This window comes from Lepidochelys kempii, chromosome 4 (assembly GCF_965140265.1).
Source record: "Lepidochelys kempii isolate rLepKem1 chromosome 4, rLepKem1.hap2, whole genome shotgun sequence".
Taxonomy (NCBI): Eukaryota; Metazoa; Chordata; order Testudines; family Cheloniidae; genus Lepidochelys; species Lepidochelys kempii.
Window position 1 is genome coordinate 77,313,550 of NC_133259.1, and position 27,624 is coordinate 77,341,173.

A 27,624-nucleotide genomic window follows, 5' to 3' on the forward strand; every position below is an offset into this window, starting at 1 on the left:
GAAATCAGTTCTGCCTGGCTGATCATTTGTGATGAATATTAGCAGCAAGAGAGAGTTTCCTGTGAGAGTAATTTTTATGTATTACTTTTATTAGCTATGTACAGTATGTAGAAACACAATGGCTTGCATGTGAGAAAAATATTATTAAACTATAATATCTGTGAGTCAGATGGCTTTCCATGAACTCTAAAATTAAAGGGACATTGTTCAGGTAGGGGGTTGTATTCCATTTTGTTTTGTTTTGTTTCGATTTCTGTTTTGCACATTGCTTTTAGTTAAAGATAAGCTTGATACAGATGAGAAAGAAATCCATAATGTTCTCATATATGTTCCTTTCTTTTGGCTTCACTCCTTCTGGGGTGTGGGGAGGGCTTCATTGGTGTTTTACTTTATTTTTCTTGTCAGACAGAAAACACCATTTCGGCTATTTAGTAGCTTGATTGTGTGAGAAACAGCTCACACTTTGATTCCAGGTAGGTGTTCTTCCAATTATTGTCTGGCTCAAAGGATAGTTTTACGATAGCCATTCAGCAAATCATTTTTGTCCTACCTTAAATCTGAACCAGATCTTTTACTACATTGCCCAAACCAAAAAAGAAAAAGAAAAAAAAACTGTATAAAGAGTAATAACCTGGTCTTTCCAGCTCATATTTTCTGACTAATTTGCAACAGAGATCATAGCCATATGATCTGTAGACATGACATATAGCTGCTGTAGCCTCTGACCCCAAACTGAGGTGTTTAATTGAGAGAATTCAGATCCAGCTACAGAAATCATTGATATGTGTTCAGCTTCAAGAGCTTTGCAAGGTTAAGTGTATGATACATTTATCTCTTCTATTACTCTTCAATAAAAATCTTTCCTATTCAATGAGGATAGTGTGGGAACAGGAAAAGTTAATGACAGTCTCTGCTTTTGGTTGACTGGAACTGTGATGAGCTGCAAAAAAACAAAGCTATTAATTATATTATAAGCACAGTTCTGTTTTTTTGTTTTTTATGTGTTTTTGAGGTCATAAAAAAACCAACCTAACTTCATTTATTATCATCTGCTTCAGAGCAGCCACTAAAATTCTACTGTTGACTTTTTTTCAAAAACTATATTTTAGGTGCAAAATATATTCATATCCGTATAGAAAGAACACTGCTCTTAAAGCATGGCTTTTGTCACACTACTGTTCACCAACAGAGGAAAAGGAATAATAGTCTTCCTCAATCCCCTTCATATTTCACTGCTGTTGGGAGAATGGGGAATATTTGTTGTGATTCACTCAAGAGTACTTTTGTTAGAAGCAACAAAACAGCATTTCACTGGAGGATACAGAAGTACCATAAATCCATATATTAAGTTGCTTGCAGTATCCAGGTTAAGTCACAGCAAACTATAATAAATAATGAGCAAAGGAGTACATCTATTTCTGTAAAGCATTTTAATACAGACATTTTTAAAAATCAGGGTGGACTAGTTGACTTTTGCTAGAGCTGTCATAAATATTGGCTGCAAAAGTGCCACTCACAATATCCCTCGGTATAAAAATCCAGCATTTTGCCTGAAATTTTGTGTGCCAGTGACAAATGTTTTTAAAAATTATCCCGGTCATTTTCCCAAATTCCACTGCCTGAAGAAATTTCAAGGCTATTTTTCCCAGTGCATTTCCTTGTTTCGCATTGGTTTGATTGAAACTAGTCACATGTCTTCTGTCACATGGTATGGATTCTATTTCCCTGGTTGATTGAAACTGTCATGTTTGCTTGGGAGTAATTGCAGAAGCTATTGTGAGAGCTTCTTTGAGTGCAGGTCTACACATGGGGCAAGTATACACTTAAAATGCTGCATCAGTGCATCTGCACCACAGTAACACTTTAGTAAAGATGGGAGAGCTTCTCACGCTGGCATAGTTAATCCACCTCTGCGAGAGCCAGTAGCTATAATGCTTATGTATCTGTTATTTTCCTCTCATCTCCCATTCTCAATCTGAATTACAAATTATGGGAAAGATCGTGCAACATCCTTACGACTGTTTTAGTAGAATAGCAGGGAACTTTTTTCTTTAGGTGTTTAAAAATCCATAGGAATCCATTTCCTGCTCTTTTTAATCCTCCCAATTGATACTGCCAAGAAACAGTCGCATTTTCCTCAACTGAAAACGATTTTCTGGCTCCAAAACTGGACTGTGTCTGAGTTTCACTTGTTAGAGAGCAAAGGTGACTTTAATGCTATTTTTACACTGCTTCCCCTGATCCTCGGGCTGGCTAGCTAGCCAGCCATATTAGGGCAGCCTTGCTCTAATATGCACATCTGATTGCCTATCACTCCCAAGGGTCATCATGGCAACTGGAAGTCACCTAGTGTAGATGGGTCAGACATGCCCCCACATTCTGAGAACTGCTATGATGGCTCTATGCCACCTAGGGATTCCCCCTAGTTTGGGCAATCCTTCCCCCAGACAGTTAAACTGGCTTTATGGCTGGTTTGTGCCACCAGAGTGGTACAGGGCAGCAGTAAAGGGGACACGGATTTGGACCAAAGTTTCTTCACCATGATAAAGTATACCATGTTGTCATTACACTTCCACTCAGAATCTGCTCAACTTGCCTGTATCATCTTTACAAACCTATTTTCTGTTTTACAGAGTTGAGAAATGACTCATAAATAAGATTGGCATAGATTAAAGCCACTGCCTTGTTTAATCCTCTCCTTGACCACAGAGCCAGGAAATGAATGGAATTTAACTTGTTTAAGGCCTAATTTCATAGAATCATAGAATATCAGGGTTGGAAGGGACCTCAGGAGATCATCTAGTCCAACCCTCTGCTCAAAGCAGGACCAATCCCCAATTTTTGCCCCAGATCCCTAAATGCCCCCCTCAAGGATTGAACTCACAACCCTGGGTTTAACAGGCCAATGCTCAAACCACTGAGCTATCCCTCCCCCTCAGATCACTTCCCTATTAAAATCCTTCCCTTAACTCTGAAGTAAAGTAATTGGTTTGATTTTGATCTATTAAACGTCAACGCAGATTACAGATCTATAAGTATGGGGCACACCACTTGGAGAGAGATCACAAATCAGAGGCTTTTTTCTGCTTAATTGAGGCATCAGAGTGATTTCACACACTGTGGGAGCAGCAGCAATCGTCTATGCAGAAAAGAGAGCCTCTGAAAGGGCCATCTCTTATAATGGAAACTGGACAAGATGGCCAGGTCTAGAAGCTGTAACATGGTTTCCCATTTTTGGGCATCTTATCTTGAAAACCCCAGAGAGATACGTAATAAAAATAAAGGTCCAGTTTGGTAAATTTAACTGGGAAGACAGAGCACCACATTTTGGAGCCAGAAATTGGGAAGCAGTTTCTTTTCTGATATAGATGAGGATGCTGCAACAGAGGCCATTAGCAGTGAAGTAAGAAGAGTGATATCTGGAAAGTGAACAGCAGGCTGATCTCTCTTCCCCATAGTAATGATGTAAGACAAGTTTGCAGTAATGTCATGTCATAATTCATGCTTCTCCAAATTGAAGACTAGTAGCAGAGAGGTCAGAAGGTGTATTAAGGGTAGTGGTCATAATTCCAGTGTGGTTCTGCTCCACAACACAGCAGCAGCACAAAATATGACTGCATTCACTTGTCTGAAACCCAGAATGAGAACAGTGGGTAGGGGCTTCCCCCCATTATATCATTTATATAATATGCCACTTGATCACTTTGTTGGTTGAGGGTTGACTGGGATATCAGTACAAAATGAGTGGGTACCTTGGCATATGGAAGATGACTACATTTTGCTTTTGCTTTTCATAATTACTATAAACAGTGTGAAAATATCCTGGTGGCAATGATGGGTTGGGGATTGCACTGGGAAGCCTGAGTAGCACTGCAGGACCTTGTAAATTTTTTTCTTTCACAGTGATTTGCTCCTCTCTAGTACCATAACTTCCATGTAAGTAATGCACACTTGACATCGTTAATGTTTTGGTACCCACAATATTACTTACACCACCCAGCCTTATTGTCTTTAATTATAGGATCACAGATTATTTCAAAAAAAATCAATAGACTATATTGACCATTTCTGTAATCTTAAATAAATATGTGTAGCATCTAGGTAGTACAGAATAATGTTCTGCTCCAGTTGGCTTGATCATGACAGATTACCTTATTTACTGTTGTGGTGGCTCGGGGACAAGCTGCATCTGTGATCTCTCCACCAGTTTCTTCCATGGGTACTCTTCCAACTGACAGCCCTCTCTCTACTGGCATTCCTACCAGAGTGGAAGTCTGTGGTTCTCCCCACTTCAGACTGGAGTACCAGGCTACAACACCCCCTAATCCCTTCATACTGTTCGAGTGAGTAGTTGCTTTCACCCCTTGCACTCCCTCATGACTGCATCCCTCACGTGACAAGTTTCACTACCTTCACCTCTGCCAGGGTGGACCCTTGCAGTTCTACCACTCCTAGCTAAAATCCCAGGGTAGCAATCCCCTGGTTTAAATCATATTAACACAAGAAGGCCCAACTGAAATTGATACCTGTAAGTCACTTGTCTCTGGGAACCTGTGATCAGCAGTTGATTAAAGTTATTCAAAACAGACCCTTTCGTATTGTTCATTCATCCCAAAGGTACACACAACAAGCAGAGAACAGTCTAAGAGTCCAAAAGGTTTAGCTGCTTGCGTCTTGCTTAAAGCTCGTCATCTCTCTCAAAGCTTAGCAAAGCCCAGCTACCTCAGACACGTCCTGCACATCTCTGCCACAGCCCCACAGACCTGCTACATTCTCTGCTCTCAGCATCAGCATCAGCATCAGTCCTGTCTCTCCACACCCACAACTACCAAACCTGCTGTTGCCCACTGTTACCTTCCTCTCTAGGCAGGGGTTCTTATGTCCTTTGATCTTAGATAGAAAAACAAACCTATTAACGTGGCTGAAGTCAGGCATTTTCCAATTCATAGCTTTCCCACTGTTCTCTTCAGAGCCCTTAGTATTCATAGAATATTGGGGTTGGAAGGGACCGCAAAAGGTCATCTAGTCCAACCACTTGCTGAAAGCAGGACCAATCCCCAATTTTTGCCTCAGATCCCTAAATGGCCCACTCAAGGATTGAGCTCACAACCCTGGGTTTAGTAGGCCAATGCTCCAATCACTGAGCTATCCCTCCCACTGTTCCATTTTCCTTGATGATCTTATATCTAGTCATTGTTTAGTTTCCTGTTTTGCTCATCCCAACAGCACTTAACTCCATGCAGTCAGACAGAATAATATCAAGCAGGTCAAATTTGTAAAAAAGTACAGATCCTATGGTAATAGTATTGTATTTTTGTTCGCTTTTCAATTGAGTGTATAGTTAAGAATCAAGAAAGTAATTCCCCAGTCACATGGGTAAATCAGTGTTCTTAACTTTCTCATTTCAAAAATATGGATTTGAAATGTTTTCATAAAGTTGAGTATAGATACTGAGATTAGGGTAAGTGAGGAGGATGTGACAAATGGAAGGGATAACTGGGGAGACTTAGGTTGCAAAATGCTGAAGTCAAAGTTATCACATACAGGTGCATCCCAATTTAAAATGAAATTCTCTCTTATCCATAGAGTCAGCAATGGTCACTGTCTTGACAGCAGAACATATTAAGGTTTGGCTACCTGATTAATGACTTCCATCCACATTTTGGGTGTTGCTGACTGCAATGGAATCATTTTCAAAGTGACTCCAGTGCTGTATGATAAACCGATAGACGAAGGATCTGACCCTCCTTCACAAGAGATCTTTGGCCACAGAGAAATCTCCACCTACTGGGTTTCTCTGTGCTTTAATGTACTAGAAATCAGAAAAGTCAAGCTGAACAATTCTTATTGTGTGGGGATAGGATTGAGCTGGGATGGACTCCAGCAAAACTTAAGATTTAATATATAAAAACACTTCTGAACTGCTAGTGTAGATATTTAAAGTAATGCTGCATAAAAGTATACAAGTGCTTTTCAGATGTAATATCATTTTCAGGGTGTATCAGGTACTGTAAATATTTGGCAAATATTTCCTACCCTCACTCTTACGTACGTACGTACGTACGTGTGTGTGTGTGTGTGTGGCAGGGGGAAGATTAGCAGCTGCTATAAGGTGGGAAATAAATTTCCATTTTAACTCCATTTGACCCTGATAATATTCTAAAAACTTTCTTTTGTTCCTTAAAACCACCCACCCACCACCACCACTACAAAAACCTCATCTGTGCACTGGCTGCTGCTCTGCCTTGTGCCACCTCTTTATGGGGGCTTCTCTGCGCAGCTGGGTGGGGGAGGGGGTAAAGCCCCTGCAGGCACTGGGAGAAAGTGACATCACTCCCTCCACTTCCAGCACCGCCTGCAAGCCCCAGCCCCACCTCCACCTGAGCTTGGGGCTGCAAATGTTTTGCTTGGGGCGGCAAAAAACCTAGAGCCAGCCCTGTATGTCAGCAGTTCCTAAACTGTGGCCTAGGGATCACTTCCTAAAAGTCCACAGGGGCTGGTAACAGAGGAAGCTAGAGGGAGTTAAATCAGATCCAAACTAAATTACAAAGAGAGATAAAATGAAGTGAGCTGTAGCTCACGAAAGCTTATGCTCAAATACATTTGTTAGTCTCTAAGGTGCCACAAGTACTCCTTTTCTTTTTAAAAGTAGACAGTGTGATTAATGTTTTTTTCAAAAAAAGATAGAATACTTACCTCAGTGAAGATAGCTAGAGTTATGTAAATAGTTTCAAAATGTTTTTTATCCTACAAGCATTTGTTATTTTTGATTTAGGAAGTTTTGCATTTGGAAATGGGAAAGATGGTGACCTAGACCACTATGAATGGAAGGAAAGATACCCACAAGACAGTTTGTGAACATTTCTGAAAGTTTCAGAATACCTCTCCATATGTTATGCAACATTTATCGATAAGCTTAGATACACATGTATACTATTGTTATGGCAGGAGTCACCAGGTGGTGGCACTACACGTAGTCTTACAAATTGTGTTTCTTAGGCTATGTCTACACTATGAGCTAGGAGAATGATTCCAAGCTCCAATACACATACTTGCTCTCACTCTTATCTGAACTAGCATGATAAAAATAGAAGTGTAGCGGAGGTAGCATGGGCTAGCTTCCCCACGTACATACTCATGGGGTTCAGGTGGGGTTGTACTTTGGGTGGCTAGACTGTGCTCAGATCTAGCACACCCCTAGGTAGGTTATCCACCTTTGATAATTATTGTATGATAGCACATGATATCCAGTGGTTCTCAACATGTTTCATTTACAATATTTAGTACAACTAACACGGCTGTTACTCTGAAACCTGACATTCTCTGAGGCGCTTGTGATAGCTGCATGTCAGAAGTTTTTGTGACTGAATTTGATTCACCTGAAGGCAGGTCACAAATCTCAGTCACGATTCAGTAGATCATCCAGATTTTATTGTTCAAGTTTATTGTTCTTGTTTAATGCTGACTTCCAAAGCAGCATACCACCAGTGTGGGTTCAGATGAGAACAAACTCAGGAAATATGAAGGAAGGGAGTGAGGAGGCAAAGGGAATGAGCAGGCACCATGCTGCTAACGTTCAATTTGTACTTACCTAAAAGTCCTGTGGTTCAGTTCTTGACATTGTCCCTTGTGAATGACAGCAAATTAAAGAGTCATAAAATTCATCTTTGTTTAGAAGAACAAAGAATTACTGTTTATTCCAAAGTTTAGTGTGTTAGTTATCTCTGCCATCACCTTAATCAAGGGACACACCTGACAAGGAATGTGCTAAATATGACTAGTAGGAGGCCGCAGATAACAAGACTCAATACTTTGCTTCAATTAAGAGAGTAAAAATAACAAACCATAGGCATATCTCTTTTGCCTTTCCGTATAAAAATATATGCCCCAAGTGTTAGTGAATATTAAACATGTCCCTGTCCAAAGGCTATCATACTCTAAAACAGAGGGATAAATTTGAAAACAGTGTGGAAAACGAACAAGATTTCAGATTTCAAAAAATGCATATACTTAGAGGAGTATGACATATAACCAGTCATTTGTACTATGTGACTTTGATAATACCTGTACTTTTAATTCATAGAATGAAGACTGACTTCCTAACAATATAGCAAGTTTCTAATACTTATATTCTCAAGGGGTATTGCAGTGTATTCGTATTGTATGTAAGGACATGATTTTTTTTAGCCCATCTACTTATCGGGCTCTTAAATCTAATGAGTCATACTGCTATCCTATACCTGGGGAGTGCTTCTTATTCCTATTGTATAATAAACACTACATAAATGGCTGGGAGTATACGTGAGAGAGAACTGGGAGAGGAATATAAAATATTTTTATGAACAACATTAACATAAATTATTGGCTAATTTTTTTCCTATTTTATTTCACAGAACAATTGCTCTTATACAGTAGTAATAGTTTCATCATACATTATTGTTTAGAGGAAAACAGTTTACACACAGTACCTGTAATATCTACAGTTTGTTTTGTCAGCTTTGCTACTGTTATTCAGTACCCGTCAGGTACACTAGTTAGGTGGTAAATTTATAGCATATACAATGGCTGTGTTTCCCAAACATATTCCTTTTGTAAAAGCCTGTGAAATATAACAGCAACAAAGAACACCAGAACTCACATTTGTTTTTTATAGGACAGCTAGTAAATCTTTTCCCACATTCTGATGCATCTTTCTATTGTACTATTTCTCTATACAAGATCCTCCTTTATAATTATTATTAATTATGTCATGTAATGCATACATAGTTTATTTTAGCTTCTGTTCGCAGCTGCCTGTAACCTTTCAGAACACTGAAATCCTTTTTTTCTGGGTTTTTCTGCTGTTCTAAATTTCATTTTGGAGTTTGGCATTTTATTTGTTCTTTCCAAGCCTTCTGCAGCAGCCTTTCTTTTTGTTTTCTTTGTTTGTGTTTTTTTGTTACTCTTTCATTATATTCGTTATTTCAGTCTTTGACAAACTAGTTTGTTCTTGTTCTCTCAAGTGTAAACTTATTTTTCTCTTAATTTTCCCCCCTTTTTTATGCACAAGCTATTAGCTGACATGTTTATTTTCCAGACCAGCTTTTTAAATTTGTTTTCCCTCCCTTCATTTATAAATGATGCAATATATTATTTATATACTATTTCCCAAGTGAGTCCTAAGCAGCATATTTGATAGTCCTCACACAAGCCATTCCATGAGAGAGGCATCTCTCAAGCAGCTGACACCAGTGAGCCCAGCAAGTTTTTTAACCTCTCCAAATTTTAAGGGCCAGCCAACAACTGCATACGTACTCCATCACTCAGGCTATGAAAGTGATGCAGTGTGCAAGTCCATTCGCTCACTTTTGCTGAGCTTGCATTGTTTTGCCCATTGCATATTCAGTCAGAAGGTAGCCTGGAACAAAAAGCTGGCCATCAGAAAGAAATATGGTCTAACTTCAGTACTGTAGATGCACTTGATCAACATCAGCTCAGCATCAGTAATTAGACAGGGATCAAATAATAATAATGTTGGCATCCAAACAACCTAGTCAAACTTCAGTTGTCTCCACATACTGTTACAAGAGTTGGACGCAGTCTTTTAGGCAGGATTCAATATGTACGTTGAAAATAATTCCATATCTATGAAGTTAAATGTGAACAAGGGATTGGTGTCCTTTATATTGTTGTTAATAATGTCCTCTTTCTGTCCTTTTTTACATACTAGCTAAAGAACTACATTTACTTTGTATATGACATGCTGTCTTTTAGAATCTAATTAAACTTACTTTTTGGTCCTTAGGTAGAAAGATTACTCTGCTGAGATGAGCTCTTAATTAATGCACAGAGAGCCTGAAAGTCCCACCTCTCAACGGTGATGATTGGCATTCAAGGATACATAAATTACACTAATTGAGCTTTGCATCTATACAGTTTTTCCACAGCCAACTCATCAGAGAAGGTAGGTGACCAGAACAGCATAAAATGTTATTTCACTATGTTGTATGTTTTCCCAAGAGAGAAAAACTTTTCAAATTACTGAACGTTTATTATCATGGGAGGCAGTTCTTCCCTTCAGTTTTGAGATATAGCTTTTGCTTTTTATGATAAAAATCAGCATTTTTAACAAAGCTATTTAAATGTTAATAACCACAAACTTCACAATTTACAAGCAGCAAAATCTTACAAGTCAATTATTATATGCAAAAATAATTTGGCAACATTTATTGATCCCAAATTGTGTTGCCTAGCAACAGACAAACATTCCCTAAACAGGAGTTGTTTGGAATCAAAGCCAGATTTTGTCATTCAGATATTTAGCTAATTATTAGTGCTCTAAGTCTTTGGCTCAAAAGATCCTGCAGAAATCCTGATGTACAATATATATTAATTGCATTTTCAAACAAATCTAAATATATTTTAAGGATCAGCTTTTTATGGTGCGTATATTATTTATTACTTTTACTCAGTAGTTGCAACTTTTTGTCAATGGAACAAGACTTAGACATATTCTCAATACTGTGAAATTTGCATTACTGTCTGAAGTGTTTGCATATTCTACAATAATATTAAAGTAATGTACAGTTTGTAAGAATGAACTGCCTGTTCTGTCTGTAGAAGGTCCTCTTTTAATTTTTCACTAACAGTCTGATGTAGTGATTTTATGATATTTAGGTGTACGCTCACTCATTTATTTGTAGGAACTGAAATTTTAAGGAATTTTTGGTTATGTTTCTGAATTATACTTGTGTGACAGGGCTGGGCTCGTCAGCGGTACCCCCAATGGTTAGTCCCTAGGTCACAACTCTTCCCGGTCTCTAGCATCTCCTAGTGCTGGTCGCTATCGTGTGTTAGCAATCTCTTTTTTAGTAGATGGAAACTCGGTCCTCCAGCCAGGTCACCACTAAAATCCATCCCTTTCTGGGGTAACAGAGTCCAACAAAGCATAGAAATACAATGTCCCCCAAAAAGGACTTGCATGCCCAATTCCAGGCCCTTGAGGACCTCACAACTTTACTTCAGGACTTACATTGTCTATGTAAGGGCTCTCCCTCTACTGGTTTCTGACCCAGGGCCCTCGGAGTGGCTATCTTATCAAGCACCCAGGAATGCTTTGAGACTGCCACCTTGGGCTGCTTTCTACCACTTATGTTCCTAGTCCAGGGCATTGTTACAGTCTCACAAACAATCCGAGAAAAGATAGAACGAAGGGTTCTTTAATCCTTAAGGACTAGCTAGTCGCTGCTGTGGGGCCTAGGATAGCTGCCAAGTGCAGACCCCTTTCCTGCAGCAAAGATTTCCACAGTTCCCATACTTCGGAGCTCTTGGGATAGGTCCATCCCCCTGTCCTATCTGCTATCCCTTCTTTGTGCGCTATCTCTCTTTTAAACTCCTCCTCCAGCTGGAACAGGCTCTGCAGGTGCAATAGGGCAGGGCCATATGGGCCCAGAACTTCTCCTTAACCCCTTCTATCCCAGTGTTGGGTTTATATTCTCCATCACAGATTGCCATTTAATTTAAGGCTATATTATAGTGCAAGCCAGTTAAGATGAAGTCACTGAACAAAATCCAATGTGCTCATCTTTAGCTGATGTCCATTTAAAGAAAGAGGTACCAGTGAGAGCAGGGTGGATATAGAAAGACCAGGGAGAACTGGGATATATCACAGAGATATTTGGCAGAGGAGAGAAATTGCAAATGGAGTGTGGAAGGTGCTGGAAGCAATCAAGGAGGAAAACTAGAACTGAATCCCCCCCAAAAAGCCTACATAAAACTCTAGGTATGGCTTAAGCAACAACTCACTTTTTTAATCTGTTTGGTCTGGGAAACTGACTTTTGTCTATTTGTTTAAATTGTCTGGATAACTTCAGCCCATTTTAAGATGAGCTATTGTTTTTTCCTTGTTTTTAATTTTCCTTTCATAGATAAAGTCTGTTCCTTAGTGATTTCAGTGAAAATCGTGAGTCCTTGTAATAAGATCAAATGTACATAAGTCAGAAATTGTCCAGTAATTTTTTACTTTTACCTGGGGTCCTTTGGTTTCTAGTTATGGGTATGTGTCCAGACAGGGCTTGTAAAATGTTTAGAGATGCCTCAAAGGTATTATTTTTACGATCGTTAAAGAAGCCAAAAGAATATTTCATGATTATGTGTGCAGTGCTTCAAACATAAAACAGTAACACTTCCTCAAACACTTTCCAAATTGAAAAAGATTAACTGGAAACCTGTGATTATCAATTGCCTAAGATTGTGCTATATCTGGATCAGGAAGAGATGCAACTGTTTGTGTTTAAATGAAAAACGAATGCATCTGTGAAAGAAAAACTGAAGACTACCTGTGTATTGACAAGGCGATTACTTAACTGCAGCTGCAAATGGAGACTCTTGACACGGGCTTCAACTACCAAGCAAGTTATAAAGGGAAGGGTCTCTGGGTATATAAGAACAGGAGTACTCGTGGCACCTTAGAGACTAACACATTTTTTTGAGCATAAGCTTTCGTGGGCTACGACCCACTTCTGTAGCCCACGAAAGCTTATGCTCAAATAAATTTGTTAGTCTCTAAGGTGCCACAAGTACTCCTGTTCTTTTTGCGGATACAGACTAACACAGCTCCTACTCTGAAATCTGGGTATATATACACTTGATAGTTCTAAGATGTTGAACACAAGAACCCATGGGCTGGATCTGGTCTGCCTGTTGTATTTACAAGACCCTCATGGCAGGTTAAGATACTTTGGAATTTAAAATATAATTAAAAAAACAATGTAACCCCTGTGGATATTATGAAGATAACCTTCTAAATGGTGAATCAAGGCAATGCTATCTTACTGAATCTATACAGAGAGAGGCTGAAATTTCTAGAACAGTGTGAAGCATAATATTCATCTCAATCTGATGAAGCCTAAATGACATTAACTCCTTCACTAATGATCATTTTAATAGAAACGCCCATTTAAAAAGCTTTTCCATTTTAATGTTGTTCGAGTTGTGTTGGTCCCAGGATATTAGAGAGACAAGGTGAGTGAGGTAACGTCTTTTATTGGACCAAATTCTGTAAGTGAAAGAGACAAGCGTTCAAGCTTACACAGAGCTCTTTTTCATGTCTGGGAAAGGTACTCCTAGTGTCACAGCTAAATTCAAGGTGGAAAAGATAAGAAATTAACACATGCTGCAAGAGACCATTCAAGGTGAAGTAGACGGTTAACACCTCTACTGTCATAGGACAAATAAGGGTCACAGATTGTTGTAAACCCAGAGTTTCTGTTCAGTCCATGATTTTTGGTGTCTCAGAGAATGAGGAATTTAAGTTCCCAGGTTCAACTTTTGAAGGTGTTGTACAGGTTTCCTTTGATGCTGAGGATTGAGATGTCAGATATGGAGCAATTGTTTTATGATATGGTGTTTTTGTCTTTTTTTCATTTTTACTGTGTAAGAGGATATGAGTGCATTGTGTTTGTCTTGTTTCACCCACAGTTGCTATTGGGACAGTTAGTGCTCTGGATGAGATACACCACATGTTGGGTAGGCATGTGTAGGACCACTGGATGATGAAAGATGTGTTGTGGGAGGTATTGATCATTATAGCAGCGGAGATATGCCTGCAGGTTCTGCATCTTTTGTTATGGCAGGAGCTGGTGCTGCTCTGTGTGCTACGTCCTGGGTTTTGAGGAACTTATTCCTGATGATGAGCTTGATGAGGTCATCTGAAGGCCAGACAAGGGTGTTCAAGAAAAAATTTATTTTAGGATGTGATCCTCATCAAGTACAGGATGTAGTTGTTTAATGGGTTCCAGTGGGTTTATATGGGTTCCAGTGTGGGGTGATGGGTAACAAGTAAGGGTGTGTGGTCATAGAGGTTTTTTTCCCTCTATTGAAGCAGGTTCTTTTGGGGTATTTAGATGACCCGTTCTTGATGTGATCTACTTACCTGGTGGAATGTCTTTGTTTGATAAAGATGGTTCAAGTGTGTTAAGGTCCGTATCCTGAGCATATTCTGCCATATCTGAGTGCCGCTGTAGATAATTAATTTCTTGTGTGTTTGGGGTGGTTACTGGATCTGTAAAGGTTAGTTGGGTTTCTTATATGTTTTTGTAGAGTTCCATTGTGGAACTTGATCATGATGTTGGTGTGGGAGAATTCTACAGAGAGTGTGATGAATGGGTGGTGGTTGTTAAACTCCCTCAAGAAGTTGTGGTGGAAATCTAGGTCATCTGTACAAAGGGTAAAAGTATCATTGATGTATAGCAGATATATCATTAGTTTCATGGTGCATTTGTCCAGAAATTCTTCATGGAGATGGCCCATGAAGCAGCTGGCCTACTGGGGAGCCATCATAGGATCCATGACTATTCCCATGTTTGTCCAGGGGATTATTGAGAGGTTCGGTATAGGAAGAGTAGGGCAGGTGCTGGTGGGCAGCATCGACTTCTGCAACCTCCCCTTTTCCTCTAGAGAGGGGGAGGGCATGGAGAGGCCTAAGATTCCTGTGCAAGATTGTTTGGTTGGGGAGAAAATGAACCACAGCATGGAGAAATCATAAATTGCTGAGAGGAGTATATTAGAATTCAAGTTCTCCACCCTCTCCCCAAGAAAAATTCTAGTCAGCTCTGCAGCTTCAGGAGTTCAAAGATGGAACCAAAATTCAAAGTGAAGAGAAGAACACACAGACAAAGAAAGATGGAGAGTAGAAAAGAAATGGGTAAAGGAGGATGAAAGGAAAGAGGAATAAAGGGCAGAATTGATGGAGGTCCTAAAAGTGTTCTGCATCATTACTGTACTGCAAGATCCTGAATGTAACAGTTAACTATGCTAAGTTAAGACTTATTCATATCTGAGGATCACTTTCATCTTCAATATTATTGCAAAGCTACCTTGGAAATCAGTGAGAATTTCAGTGGGGAATTGTAGTTAGTATGCGTCCCTCACTGTGTACCTCCAGGACCACACATCTTAATTAAAAATGCAGTTCTGCATGGAATGAGTTTAATGTAATTTGGTCTGCTCTGTGGCATGAGTCCTTGGACAAAGTTAAACACCTTGCAATATTGTTTATCAAAGTTATAATTACTAGTGTAGCTAGGCTTTCCATAGTATTCATATGGACATGTTAGTTTCATATTTTTACCAGTGTTACTTTATCATTTTCTTTTTCTTTTTGTACAAATGCCAATAAAATATGCTCATCTGAAGCTTGAAGTGGGCATCTGAACAAATGTTGGGAGCAGGTACTAACTTGGGTACTCAGAGGGAGCAAAGTATTGTGGCCTGCCAAGGGAGACAAATGATGAAGTAACTGTCTGGTTTCAGGATCACAGGAATGGAGTTGGGCACCACAGGATGCTGAGATAGTTATTGGGAGTCCTGAGGGTGCTGAACACTGTGAAGGGTACCAGGCATGGTTACAGTCATATATAAGGTTTCAGAGTAACAGCCGTGTTAGTCTGTATCCACAAAAAGAAAAGGAGTACTTGTGGCACCTTGGAGACTAACAAATTTATTTGAGCATAAGCCCTTGGGTGGCCCTTGTTTCATGTTCTCTGTGTATATAAAATCTCCCCACTGTATTTTCCATTGCATGCATCCGATGAAGTGAGCTGTAGCTCACAAAAGCTTATGCTCAAATAAATTTGTTAGTCTCTAAGGTGCCACAAGTACTCCTTTTCTTTTTACAGATACAGACTAACACAGCTGCTACTCTGAAACCTGTCATTATGCAAGGCACTGAATTTAGCCGTATGGAGTGGAAATCTATTAACTTCATGAAAAAAACTCATACAGATACAGACAGACATCATCTTCCTTTCCAAATGCAAACAGATGGACATCATACCAAAAGGACTGAAGTCATATATAAATAGAAGGTGGGGGATGTGGAACCTAAATATTTATTGAAATGTACTGATGATTTCTTGGGTGAGACAACAAAAGTGAAGCATTACTTTGAAATCAGAAGAATCTTAAATCTGACAAGCAAACCCTGAATTGAGAAGTATGCAGATTATCTGAAGATCTTACATCAACACTTCATTGTGATTGGAAAAGAAGCTAAAAGCAGTCATGGATTATGCCTAGATGGATCCTCTAGGCATAAAACACCTCTCCTCCCTAAGATTGCCAAGTATCCAGTTTTCTACCAAAACACCTGGTCAAAAAGGGATCCTGTCTGGGATGCTAAAAGTCCGGTTGGCCACAGCAGGGCAGGCAGGTTCCGTGCCCAGCTCTGTGCGGCTCCCGGAAAGCAGCCGGCATGTCCCTCTGGCTCCTAGGGGGAAGGGCGGCCAAGGGACTCCACATGCTGCACTGACTCCGCAGCTCCTATTGGCCGGGAACCACGACCAATGGGAGCCGAGGGGGCAGCACCTGTGGGTGGGGGTAGCGCCTGGACCACCCCTCTGCCTAGGAGCCAAAGAGACATGCTGGCCGCTTCCCAGGAGATGGACAGAGCCCCCTCCCACACTCTGAACCCCTCTGCCCCACCCTCCAGCCCAGAGTCCCCTTCTGGACCCCAAACCCCTCATCCCCGGCCCCACCCTAGAGCCCACAGCCCCAGCTGGAGCCCTCACCCCCTCCTGCATCACAACCCCCTGTCCCAGCACAGTGAAAATGAGCGAGTGAGTGAGGGTGGGGCAGAGGGAGGGGGGATGGAGTGAGCAGGAGCCGGGGCTTCAGAGAAGGGGTGGGGAAGGGGGGCAAGGATGTTCGGTTTGCTGCAATTAGAAAGTTGGCATCCCTATCCCTCCCTCCACAGCAAGCCTAAGGGCTCCCCATAACAAGTCAAAGGACTCATGGCAATCCAAGCTCCCTGCCTTGCCTATGTTACCTTCTGAATCCAGATCTCTCTTAACATTCCTTTTGGTGGGCACTGATCATTGAATAAAAACTTTGTGTTTCTGTGAGCCCAAGCCTAGGGCTTGGATCCATTGATCATTCATTAATCTCCCCCTAGCTAGATGTAGTACAGGTTTCAGGCTGGGGGCTGCATAAGGTTCCTAATAATTAAGTGGGGGTTGTAAGGAGCATGATGTTTTATGAATGCAAAGACAGAGTGGATGGAAATAAATTTGCATTTTTAAAACTATTTGATGTAATTAACAGGAAATGTGCACCTCAGATGACCATAGAGGGCATTTGGTTACTCTTTGTACCAAATTATTTAAGATATTAGTATATTAAGATGTCTCCTGGGACATTACAATATAAAACCACCTTATCATGTGAAATGATCTAACTGTGCTCACATTTCTTGAGTGTTTGTGTATTTATAATCATCAAATGGCAATAGCTCACTATGTGCTTCATTAGACTCGGTATCTGTGGAAATATTTATTAGTGGGGAAATTAAGCATATGTTCATAATCTTGGCAGCTAACCCTGCTTCAAACTCAGATGTTATTCTCTAGATAAAATGTGTTTTATATTAATCCAACAGCAGTATTTTGGCTGTAACATCAACTTTCAAAAAATATTGAGTATCATCCCAGTTAAGGACAATTTTACTTCCCTTGCTTATGATAAGCAATTAAAGCATTAATATCAGATATTTCATTCTGAACTGTTACAATAATAAAGTACAATCAGCATAACATTATGAGCCTAGACTGGAACCATTAACATAACAGAATACCATTCAAGCTAATAAAATCTGCCCTTATTGCATCTCTGCATCTGTACATACACTGCCAACACATGATCAAAGACTGCAGCTGTTTCAGTTATATCATAGTCACATCAGAGTCATTTTACAGGTACAGCAGTTACAATTGCAGGGACATCCTATTCACCTTGCAGGCATATATAGTACAGTTGAACCTCATTAAATTGCACCTTGGTGTTTCCTGAACCTGAAGGTTTATCATAGTACATCTATCAAGAGCTATGAATACAGTTTCTGTATTAATAAATGTTTTTGTCTAGTAATGCCTTTAACAGGTATCTTTTTGAGACATTCAGTTGTTGGGGAAATTTAGTATTTCAGAGTCTCATAGTCACTTATATAAATGTCTGGACTGTGATCGCCTAAAGGCAAGGCCCATTTCTTCCTATATGTTTGTCTAGCACCTAGCAGTTTTTAGGCACTGGGGAAATAATAATAATTCATTAACTAGTTAGATTATGCTGTAACTTAATTTAAGGCCTGTCCATCTCCTTTAAGTGAACTTTTTTATTATTATACCAGGTGGGTAAAATCCTGGCTCCACTGAAGTCAAAAAGAATTTTGTCATTGACTTCAATGGGGCTAGGATTTCAGCCAGTGTATTTTTACTAATAATCTAAATGGTTTGGCCAGTAATAATCAATCAGCTTCTTTAGTATTACCAGGGTCAATATGAAAAATCGGAGACAGAGAAAGAATGACTTGCCCTCTTATTAAGCATTAAAAATTCTTTATGCAAAATATGTTTTAATAATTAGTTTGTGTTTTGCATAGAATATCTACCTTCCTTATTCCAATAAAATTAAATCCTTACTCAGAATTCTTAGACATCTAATTGATAGTATTTGTGCTTCTAGTTAAATGTGAATATAAAACTGCACCAGCGACACTGAAGTTTTCATAAAGGCCCCCTTAAATTTTTAGTCCTAAGTCATATACTGCATTTGCAGGTTTGCAGAGATCTAAATGTGAGCATTTGTGTCTATAATTATTTGCAGATGCAAATAGTGCAAAATGAAGACCATTTTTTAAAAGGATATCTTATTAATATATCATAAAAATCATAGAAATGTAGGGCTGAAACGGGTCTTGAGAGATCATCTTGTCCGGTCCCCTGGACTGATCATCCCTGTTAGATGTTTTTCCAACTTGTTCTTAAAAGTGACACAACCTCCCTTTGAAGCGTATTCCAGTGCTTACCTATTTTTATATTTAGAAAATTGTTCGTAATATCTAACCTAAATGTCCCTTGCTACAGATTACTTTCTTGTCCTACTGTCATTGGACATGGAGAAAGATTGATCACTATCCTCTTTATAACAGCCCTTAACTTATTTGAAGACTATCAGGTCCCCCGCAGTCTTCTATGTTTCAAGATGAAACATGCCTGTTTCTTTTAACCTTTCTTCATGGATGAAGTTTTCTACCCCTTTTATCATTTTTGCTGCTCCTCTCTGGACTCTCTCCAATTTGTCCACATCTTTTGTAAAGTGTGGTGCCCACAACTGGACACAGTACTCCAGCAGAGGCCTCATCAGTGCCAACTGGAGTGGGACAATTACTTCCCATGTCTTACATATGACACTCCTGGTAATACAACCTAGAATAATAGCCTTTTTTGGAGCTGCATCACATTGCTGGCTCATATTAAATTTGTGATCCATTGTAGCCCCCAGATCCTTTTCAGCAGCCTTACCGTCTAGCCAGTTATTCCCTATTTTGTAGTTGTGCATTTGATTTTTCTTTCCTACATGTAATACTTTGCACTTGTCTTTACAGAATTTCAACTTGCTGATTTCAGACAAATTCTCCAATTTGTCAAGGTTGTTTTGAATTCTAATCCTGTCTTCCAAAGTGATTGCAACACCACCACCACCTGCCCCCTGGCGGCTTGGTATCATCCACAGATTTTATAAGCATACTCTCCACTCTGTTATCCAAGTCATTAATTAAAATATCGAATAGAGTAACAGACCTAGAACAGACTCCTATTGGACTCTATTAGATACGTCCTCCCATTTGATGATAAACCATTGATAACTATCCTTTCAGTGTGGTCTTTCAACCAGATATGCTCCTACCCTATAGTAGTTTCATGTAGACTACATTTGCTTATGAGAATAACATGTGGGATTCTTGTCAAAAGCCTTACTAAAATCAAGATCTACATCTACTGCTTCCTCCCCATCCATTAGGCCAATACCTCTGTCAAAGAAGGAAATCAGGTTAATTTGAAATGATTTGTTCTTGACAAATCCATGCTGGCTATTCCTCATAACCATGTTATTCTCTGGATGCTTAGAAACTGATTGTTTAATAGTTTGTTCCAGTATCTTTCCAGGTACTGATGTTAGGCTGATTGGTCTATAATTCCCCAGGTCTTCTTTGTTCCTCTTGTCAAAGATGTTTTCCCTTCTCCAGACCTCTGGAATCTCACTGATCCTCTGTAAATTCTCAAAGATAATCACTAACAATTCTGAGATTGCTTCAGCTAATTCCTTGAGTATTCTAGGATAATTTCATCAGACCTTGCTGACTTGAATAGATCTAATTTATTTAAATACTCTTTAAGCTGTTCTTTCCTTATTCTGGTTTGTGTTTCTTCCCTTTTTTGTTAATATTGTGTTGAGTATCTGATCTCCATTAACTTTTTTTTAGAGAAGAGTGAAGAAAAATACACATTGAACATCTCAGCTTTTTTGAAATTATTCATTATTAGCTCTCCTTCCCCACCAAGCAGTAGACCTCCATGTTTCTTTCATGTCTCTCTTGCTCCTAATGTATTTATTGCCTGTTATGTCCCTTGCTAGGTGAAATTCATTTTGCGCCTTAGCTTTTCTGATTTTGTCCCTACATGTTTGTGCTATTCTTTTGTACTTGCCCTTAGCAAACTGACCAGGTTTCCACTTTTTGTAGGATCCATTTTTGATTTTCAGGTCATCAATGAACTCCTTTTGGAGTCATATTGGCCTTTTACTATTCTTCCTATCTCTCCTTTGCATCTGGATAGTTTGCTGTTGTGCCTTTAATATTGTTGCTTTGAGAAACTGCCAGCTCTCCTGAATTCCTTTTTCCCTTCCATTTCCTTCCCATGGGACCTTACCTACAGTTATCTGAGTTTATTCTGCTGCTCTTGCTCCTTCCTTTGCTTAGAATCATAAAATCTATCATTTCAGGAGGATTTTCAACCAAATTGCTGTCAGCCTTCAGATTTGCTCCCAATCCTCCCTGTTAAGTCTAAAATGGTTGCCCCACTTGTTACTACTTCCACCTTCTGAAACAAGAAATTGTCACCAACACATGCCAAGAACTCATTGGACATTTTGTGTTTTGCTTTATTACTTTTCCAACAGATGTCTGGGTAGTCAGTCTCCCATTACTACCAGGTCTTGTGTTTTGCATACTTCTATTATTATTTGTTCTAGAAATGCCTCATCTATCTCCTCCTCTCGATATGATGGTGTATTGTAGATGCCTACCATAAAGTTGCCCCTGGATTTTTCCCCCTTTTGTCTTCATCCAGAGACTTTCAGCTGATCTGCCTCCAACCTACTTCTGGACCTCAGAACAACTGCATACATTCTTAATGTATAATGCAAACCCTCCTCCCTTTTTTTCCTGGCTGTCCTTCCTGAACAAGCTGTGCCCTGCTATATCTATATTCCAATCATGAGATTTATCTTAACAAGCCTTAGTGATCTCAATTAAGTTGAAATATAACTTATGTGCTAATACTTCCAGTTCTTCCTGTTTATTCTCCATACTATCCAGTTGCATTTGTGAATACACAACTAAGATATTGAGCAGATTCCCCCATTGTTCTCACTCTTGTTGCTTCTAATATAATTTTCTGTTTGCCCCCCAACTTCTATCCCTCTCTTTACATCACCATTTTTAATACATATCTGTGGGTGTCTCTCATCCCTTTGAATCTAGTTTCAAGCTCTTCTCACTAGGTTGGCAAGGAGATGCTCTTCCCCTGCTTGGTCAGGTGGATCCCATCTCTTCCCAGCAGTCCTCCTTCCTTAAACAGCATCCCATGGTCGAGGAAGTCAAAGCTCTTCCATCCACACCAACTCTACAACCACACACTCATCTCCAAGATTCATGTATCCATACCTGGGCCCTCACCCCCAACTGGGAGGATCCATGTTCCTATTTACTTTTCTGCTATGCGCACTTCACACTTTACAGACAAAAGAAGTAAGCAGCAGCTCTGGCTTTGTTCAGACAGTATGTAATGTGTGTATAAAAAGGAAGAATAGATTGTAAAGGTAAAATATGTTAGGTTGGTTTATAATCTATTATGGTAATAGTCCAATTGCTTGTCATGTTGAGGAGCTTTGTGCTTTAATTAAGCAATAAAACATGACAGGATGTGAAATACAATGTAATAATTCTTTTCTAGTGTATTGTTAGGCAGAGGCCAAAGGCCGAGTGCTGTTGAGTGCAGTAGGCATGAATTACTACTGTGTAATTTAAGCACTGCAATACTTTATTGCAATTATAAAATGTTATTTTCCTTTTTTAAAAAAAATACTAAAAATATTTCAAAATTATTATTATTACTATAAGTACATTTCTCTCTTTCTACAAAATACTTTTTCTTGAAAGAGTAGTTCCATAAGAAGAGAAGAACTTTTAAGATATTTTCTTTATACTTAGATGATGATTAGATTCTAGTGTGGTGGTACTGCTTTAAGGAACATTCTGTTAGGATGCAATTTTGTTACTACTTTTCCTAAGAGAAGCTAAAGACAGATAGCGCTGAGAAATTTAGAATCAAGCTTCAGTTAAGTCTTGTCTTTAACTGGGCAGAACTAACTAATGATAAGTAGGTAAGTAATCCTATCAAGAGGAGAAGTCTGCCAGAAGCCTAGGATTTAGTGGAGGAAGGTTTTTTATTACTATTATTATTTTTTTAAATGTATTTACCTTTTAAAATGGTGTTGCATCCTGTTCCCATTACTCCCTATTGGCTTCCTTTTTGAAGGCCTCTCATTTGTAAAGTTCTTAACATTCATCTCAGATCACAAAAAAAGTTAGTTATTTTTAAAAACTGCATTTTTTTCACAGTCTCTTTTCTGGAAGCATTGATGTCGATGAGAAGAGAACTAAACTTTAGGAAAAGCTCCTACTGGCTCTATCTGGTACAGAGTCTTAAAGGCTGTACAATGGGAATCATTTTGAAAAAGTTTTGAGCTAGTATATTTTCTGTCCTTTCATTCGGGTAATAATATGGTGAAACCTGATATGGGTAACAAGTACCAAGCAGGTAGTTTTGTTATATACATTGTATATCACCATTTTGAAATCATGTTTCAGGTGATTCTTCATTTTCCAAAGTTGTTTCATAGTTTATCTTGCTGGGTGGAATAGTTTATGGGATAGGATGCCTTATTTTGGATTTGTACATATGATTTCTTTCTTTGGAGGGAGGAGGAACATCTTATAATGAAGATGTGTTGATCTGTCTAAAAATATGTCTTCATAATTGATAAGGGAGAACCAGTTGCATGATTGTAAATAACTGTACTTTCTCTAATATGATGTGCAGTAATACTGGATTGATAGGTAAGGTTGCCAATTTTCTAATCACACAAAACCGAACACCCTTACCCCGCTCCCAACTCACTCCATCTGTTGCTCACTCTCCCCCACCTTCACTCACTTGCTCATTTTAACCAGTCTAGGGTAGGGGGTTGTGCGGGAGGGGGTGAGGGCTCTGGTTGGGGGTGCAGGCTCTGGGATGGGGCCAGAAATGAGGGGTTCAGGGTGCGGGAGAGGGCTCCAGGTGCTTCCAGCCTGGGGCAAGGGTTGGGATGCAGGAGGGATGAGGAGCTCTGGGCTGGGGGTGTGGGCTCTGGGGTGGGGCAGGAATGAGGGTCTTGGGGTGCAGCAGGGGGATCCAGGCCAGGGCTAAGGGGTTTGGAGTTTGGGAGGGGGTTCTGAGCTGGGGCAGAGGGTTGGGTTGCGGGAATGGTGTGGGGTGCAGGCTCCAGAAAGGAGTTGGGGTGCAAGGTGCGGGCTCCGGGCAGTGCTTACCTTGGGTAACTCCCTGGAAGCAGAGACATGTCCCTCAGCTCTGAGGTGGAGGCACGGCCAGGTGGCTCTGCATGGTATGCATTGACTCCAGCGGCAGGCACCACCCTCACAGCTCCCATTGGCTATGGTTCCCGGCTAATGGGAGCTGCAGAACCAGCACTCAGAGCGGGGGCAACGCATGGAGCCCCCCGGCCACCTCTGTGCCTAGGAGTCGAGAGACATGTTGCTGCTTCCGGGGAGCCATGCAGAGCCAGGTAGGGAGCCTGCCTTTGTCCCACTCTGCCGCCGACCAGACTTTTAACAGCACTGTCAGCAGTGCTGACCGGAGCCACCAAGGTCCCTTTTTGACCGGTGGTCCGGTCAAAAACCGGACACCTAGCAACCCTACTGATGGTTGAATTTTCATTTTTAGCTTTACCTATGTGACTACCTTAATGGTAACATTCCTGATAGATGAGGAAGGCCAAATGTGGACTAAGGAATCTTTTGTCTTTAATGTGAGGGTGTGACCCTTGAGGCTATGGGTCCCCCCATACAATACCACTAAAATCAAGCTGTAGCATTTCTTGTTGTGGCCTGCAGTTTTTGTGAATTCTACTTCAGTGTTAAAGCTGAGGACGGCTACAGTCTACTCCATTTTTATGTAAATTAGGTGTGACCCTCAGGCTACTGACAAGTTGCCAATGCAGCCCTTGATAGAGTAAAGTTTGGGTGCCATTGAGTAAGGTTAATTATGACTGCTATCCCCTGCTGACTTACTGAAATATCAGCTCATTCATTTCCTTTCAATGTACTATTTACTACTACAGTTAACATTGTGTTACATTTTCTTCCATATTCATATATAGCTACAGTTGTCATAATAGAAGAGCTCATTTAATGAGAGATCTCACAGTAGAGAAACAAATTTCAGATCTCTAAACTTATCTCTAAACGTTTAATGTCTGAAGCTCCCTGCATACCTATCTACTGTTTGTCTCTTTGTCCTCTTACATGCTTCTGGAACTCTGAAGCACATGAAACATAGTGAGAAATTATGCAAATAGTCCCTAACTTTGCTGGACAAATAAAACAGTTTAGTAGAGAGAATATTTCAGGATAAAGGGTAATAAAGTGCCAGTCATGCCTGCTTTGTTTCCAAAATAGAAATATTTTTGAGATTTGATTAACAATGACATGTCAGATAACAGAAGAAGAAAGAATAAAAAAGATTTGGAAATAGAAACTAAAAATAGTAATGTGGTAATTTAATAACCTGACAGATTTTATTCCATCAGCTAGGAAGGGTTTGAAAGCCATTTCCTGCTGCCACTCACACCACAGAAACTTCGGAGTTCAGAGATGAAATCAAATACCTGATGTGAAAATCTCCTACTATGATTCATATCTAAAGATTCATATTCAGATCCTTGTCTAGTAGATTCTTTGGGGTTGTTTAAATTAGAACTAGCAGAATCCAAAAGTTTGGGAGTATTAACTATATTATTTTGTTGATAATACAAGACATGGAAAAAGAGCAGAAATATTTCTTGCTTGGCTATCTGCAAATGTCATCACAATTCCCACAGGTAACTGAACAACCTAAGCTAGAAAATATCCCAAATGTGTGGGCCAGGTGTTCAGCTTGCAAAGAAATTATTCCAAAATGACTACATGGTGTTGGACTAAGTTCTGCTTCATTGGCATCCAGAACCATTGCCAAAGACTGAAGAAGCAAGGAAAAATATCCGGTTAAATTATGAGGCAAAGAGATAAAAGGAGAGCAGTGAGAATATGTGCTGTGTCATCTTTAACTAATGGATCCCCCTCTCGGCCCACAATAATTCAAGAATTGGCATGTAGTGTGTTCTACAGATGGATCAGCTGCAGCAGCCAAGATATACCTGTATATAGCTCGCTAGTTAGCTAGCTAGTAATCAGATATTTTCAGATGATCTCACAATTGTTTCATAGAAACTAAATGTGAGTTATCCTCTATCGGCTTAGTAATTGAGCCAGAGGCAGTACTCTCCCTCTATTTGTCTCCTCCCACCCCTCAACTCAGGGACAATATCAGATTCTGTGCCCTTTTCTTCAACTGTGTGGTAGAGTTGTGGGCTAAAATTAGACATGAACAAGTGATAGCATCTGCCATAGGTACTGTAACTCGTTTTATCTAAGTTAAAAGGCCTTTTAAGTTTGTTCAACTCAGAGGAGAATGTAGAGGGAACATTCAGTCCTTGTGTTTAGAATGATCACTGTGTTTAGCATGATCACTGTATGTTTTAAGTTGGCAACAAAAGTGTATTGAAGTGGAAACACTGCTTGTATGTATATTGTTGTCTGAGCATGTAAAGCTAAACTGGGTTCCTGTTAGCTAGACCCTTAATGAAAAAACACCAAACCCAAACTTACCCACGAACACTTGCCACCACACTTTTTTGCAAGTAATGAAGTAATTTTGTCCACAGTACAGACAGAGCCAACCATAGGCAAGCTTCCTCATGCCTCCCAGTGAAGATGTTTCATCCCCATTTTGGAGGTACCATTTCAGGTAGTGAGAACATAGTTATGGTTCCATGACCATTTGATTCTTGGCTCTGCCGATGCGATTAGCAACTATGATGCTAATTAATGCCACATCTGGTGGTGGTTTAGTGATTTGGACACCTACTAGGAACTTCAAAAAGGCCACCAATTTCTCTCATACAGACAGCCAAATAGTAATCATTACAGGTCTGGGCCAGATTAGTGACCTAAAGGTGAAAGTCCTTATATTCCATGTCATAAATATAAAGGGAAGGGTAAACCCCTTTGAAATCCCTCCTGGCCAGGGGAAAGCTCCTCTCACCTGTAAAGGGTTAAGAAGCTAAAGGTAACCTCGCTGGCACCTGACCAAAATGACCAATGAGGAGACAAGATACTTTCAAAAGCTGGGAGGAGGGAGAGAAACAAAGGGTTTGTGTGTCTGTCTGTAGTCGTCTTGGCCAGGGACAGAACAGGAATGGAGCCTTAGAACTTTTAGTAAGTAATCTAGCTAGGTATGTGTTAGATTATGATTTCTTTAAATGGCTGAGAAAAGAATTGTGCTGAATAGAATAACTATTTCTGTCTGTGTATCTTTTTTGTAACTTAAGGTTTTGCCTAGAGGGGTTCTCTATGTTTTTGAATCTAATTACCCTGTAAGATATCTACCATCCTGATTTTACAGGGGGGATTTCTTTATTTCTAGTTACTTCTATTTTTTATTAAAAGTCTTCTTGTAAAACACTGAATGCTTTTTCATTGTTCTCAGATCCAAGGGTTTGGGTCTGTGGTCACCTATGCAAATTGGTGAGGCTTTTTATCCAACATTTCCCAGGAAAGGGGGGGTGCAAGTGTTGGGAGGATTGTTCATTGTTCTTAAGATCCAAGGGTCTGGGTCTGTAGTCACCTAGGCGAATTGGTGAGGCTTTTTACCAAACCTTGTCCAGGAAGTGGGGTGCAAGGTTTTGGGAAGTATTTTGGGGGGAAGGACGCGTCCAAACAGCTCTTCCCCAGTAACCAGTATTAGTTTGGTGGTGGTAGCGGCCATTCCAAGGATAACGGGGGTAATATTTTGTACCTTGGGGAAGTTTTGACCTAAGCTGGTAAAGATAAGCTTAGGAGGTTTTTCATGCAGGTCCCCACATCTGTACCCTAGAGTTCAGAGTGGGGGAGGAACCTTGACATTCCATTATTAATCCTCTGAGGCATCTACTCCATCATGATATATTTATGTTTTCTACTTGATCCATCAAAACAGACATGATATTACACAATTTTAGATCAAATGAAATAGCACTTACACAAACTGGTGTTCATGACTCTAAAATAAGAAGAAATCTTTCATTGAGCATAAAGATGAAGTTTCATCCTAAGAACCTACCAGACTGGTTCACACTAGTTTTCTGGGGAAAGTAAATGGTGATAAAAGTAGAACT

General features: G+C 39.8%; 1 protein-coding gene across 31 annotated transcripts in view; it reads left to right on the forward strand.

Annotated features, from left to right (window-relative positions):
* TENM3 (teneurin transmembrane protein 3) overlaps positions 1 to 27,624 on the forward strand; it is a 2,195,833-nt gene that overhangs the window by 1,243,204 nt on the left and 925,005 nt on the right. For all 31 annotated transcript variants that reach the window (XM_073341694.1, XM_073341703.1, XM_073341702.1 and 28 more), the window contains one exon: positions 9,785 to 9,943. The gene's annotated coding sequence lies outside the window, so the exon portion shown is untranslated. The remainder of the gene's footprint in view (positions 1 to 9,784; positions 9,944 to 27,624) is intronic.